Source organism: Sminthopsis crassicaudata, chromosome 4 (genome assembly GCF_048593235.1).
Source record: "Sminthopsis crassicaudata isolate SCR6 chromosome 4, ASM4859323v1, whole genome shotgun sequence".
Lineage (NCBI taxonomy): Eukaryota > Metazoa > Chordata > Mammalia > Dasyuromorphia > Dasyuridae > Sminthopsis > Sminthopsis crassicaudata.
In genome coordinates this window covers 348,744,988-348,747,922 of record NC_133620.1, presented here as the reverse complement: position 1 = coordinate 348,747,922, position 2,935 = coordinate 348,744,988, and positions in this window count along the sequence as shown.

Here is a 2,935-nt window from a genome sequence, read left to right as displayed (position 1 = left end):
TTCAGATTTTAAATACAGTACTCTTTCCACTCTTAATTGGCAGTCTAAGTTTTGTAATCCCATTTTACAGAGCAGGAAACTGAGACCCCAAAATGTTATATAACTTGTATGACTTTTTGGGCCAGTCACAATATTTCTGGACCGTGAGGGAGTTGGACTAATTGATCTTTTAAGTTTTCTTGTACATTTTTCTCACTAGTAGAGCTTGCAATTCATCTGTCTGTATCACCTTCTGTATATATGTCACCTCTTTCTATGCTATACTAGTCCATATTTAGTTCTACCTCCATATCACAAAAAGATGACTCTACTATGAGGCCTATATGCCCACTGGTCCACTCTCTAGGAGCTCTGGGTATGTTTCTCCTCCCCACCAGTTACTTTGCTGCCCCTGTGTAAGTACCTTTTCCTTCCTTCCAGCTCACCCTCTTGTTTTGTCCGTTCTCCAAGTCAGGATAGTCTTGGGACATTTTTGTTTGTATCCTCTAACACTTAACCTATCTGCTGCTATATAGAGGATTACCAATTACTTGTGAGTAAGGAATAGCAAAAAGATATTAAGGATAAGGAATGAGAATTCTCACTGATAGCTCATTTTCCATGTCTGCATATATTTGCATAGGCAAATTTATGTGCTTTCTCACATTTGAGTCCCATTTTGTTTCTGCATCTTAATTCTTTTACAATTCAGATGTCATCAATTCTATGTTTTTCCCTGACCCTCTCCTCCAACCCAGTGTTCTTACCTTTCAGACATTACCTTGGATTTATTTGTATACCTTGTCTTCCCCCCAAAGAATTTAAGTTTGGAGAGTACTTTTTTTTTTTTTTAATATCCCCAGTTTGTAGCAGGTGCTCTAAAATGTGTGTTGAATTGTATCAAATGTAGTGGTAGTGAGAGGTGACAAATGAACAGTTCAATTGTTGCGCTAGTATCCTCAATTAGGAGGGTTGAAAGGAAACTTTAAAAGTTCTAGTACAGCTTATTTAATAGATAAGGGAGCTCCTGAGGTCACCCAGTTGCTATGTCAAATGTTTTGACACACGCCCAGGATCTATCCTGTTTTATGATATGACGTATAACATCCTTTTTTTTTTTTTTTTTTTTTTAAATATATCACATTGTTTCTCACTTCAAAAACCCCAAATGCCTCCAGAACAGTGGGAGATCTTTCAGGCAGTTCTTAAGACTATTTTGACTTTCTGAGGGTATTTCTGTCTTGTGAGGGTTCTGCTCTGCAACACAAAGAGCACTGAGAAAGGAATGACCGTGGGGGAGGGAGGGCCTGTAATAATTAGGATGCACCAGAAATGTGGGGGAGCATTCAAAAACATAGCGATGTGATACACAGAACTTTGTGAGATTTGGGTTTTACAATTTTCGAATCAAGCATGATGGAACCACTAGAAGCAAGGGAAGCACTTTGGATGACAGAATAACCTACGTGATATATGAATCCCTACACATTTCTAATTTCTTCTGGGGACTTAGATATAAACTGAAGCCTCAAATATTCTTCCTCATGACTCCTTGGATCCCTTCCTCGTTGGGCCTGATTTAAGCTGCCTTTCCTTACTCCCCTAGCACTCGTGGCCCACTCCCAAAATACTTCATACATACGTAAAACACACCTATTCTCCTCCCCTGAAGTAGAAGACTCAAATGTTCAGCCTCACAATCTCTCGGAATGTGTGGTCCAGCTTAAACTCCTTTGCTTATTCCTCCAGCTGTGCTGTTCCTTCCTTAAATGCTTTATATAAGCACATAATTTTGTGCACCTTTTTTTCCTCTTTTCCCTGAGACTGGAGCTCACTCATGCATGTCTTTGAGTAGTGTCAGTACTTATTACTGTATAGTGTGTAGTGTGACTTCTTGGTCCAGGAGCAGTAATTTCAATGCTTTGGTTTTATACACGCGCACACACACTCCCCAACTGGAAGAATCAGTGATTTCTTCCGCAACGAGACAACTCCCCACACATGCAGATAAGACCAAGCTTAATTATGCAGAGATCAGAGAGCAATTCAGTGTTACGCACTAGTAGATTTGAGGATTAGGATTAGAACCCAGATCTGCCAAAAGCAAATTTATTATAAGCTCGAAAGCAAGAGGGTCTCTAATAAACACCTGGACGATTTTCCATTTTCTGCGGCTCACCCGGGGATGTCTGCAGTGAGCCTACCTCGTTAGGGCACCACCCTCACACCCTAGTACGGAACCCCCCCCTTCCTTCCGCCCCAGCCTCGGGCCATACACTAGCCTCGGCAGAGCCCCGGCCTCAGCCCCGCGCCGAAATCAGTTAGGAAGGAGGCCCCGGCACCGCGCCCGCGCCCGCGGCCTAGAGCGACCACACCAAGCCCAGCTCAGGAGCTGGGCGGGGGCGTCCAGAGAGCCTACTTGATTGCTAAGCCGGCCCGCCTCTTTCCTAACATATCCCATGATGCCCCGCGGGCCGAAGGCCGCTTAGAGCCTCCCGCCTTTCAGACCGAAGCGACCCCGAACTCCTCTACTCAGTTCTCTGGAGCGCCCAGCCTCAGTTCATCCAATCGATTCCCAGCATCGCGTCCAATCAGAACCCTCCGGGGCTTTCCCTTCTATTTTCCCCCCTCCTTATCCCCAACCAATGCAAGTGCAGCACCCTCATGAGGCGGGGCCAATCAGCGGGCGGCTCCGGGCAACCTCTCTCCCGCCCCCCCCGACGCCAATCCGCGCGTCCTTCCCGGCCGCCTGCCCATCCAACCGGAGCTTCGCAGTCAGCGGGCGAATCGGCACGCGGCGGTCCTCCGGCACCAGCTTGCGGACCAATCAGGAAGTCCGCGTGGCCTCGTCGGGGGCCAATCGGATGGGAGCGCGGTGCCGCCGCGACGAGTTCCGGCCCGGATATCCCTCCGCCTCCTCTCTCGCTCTCTCCCCGCCTGCGAGCCGCCGTTCACT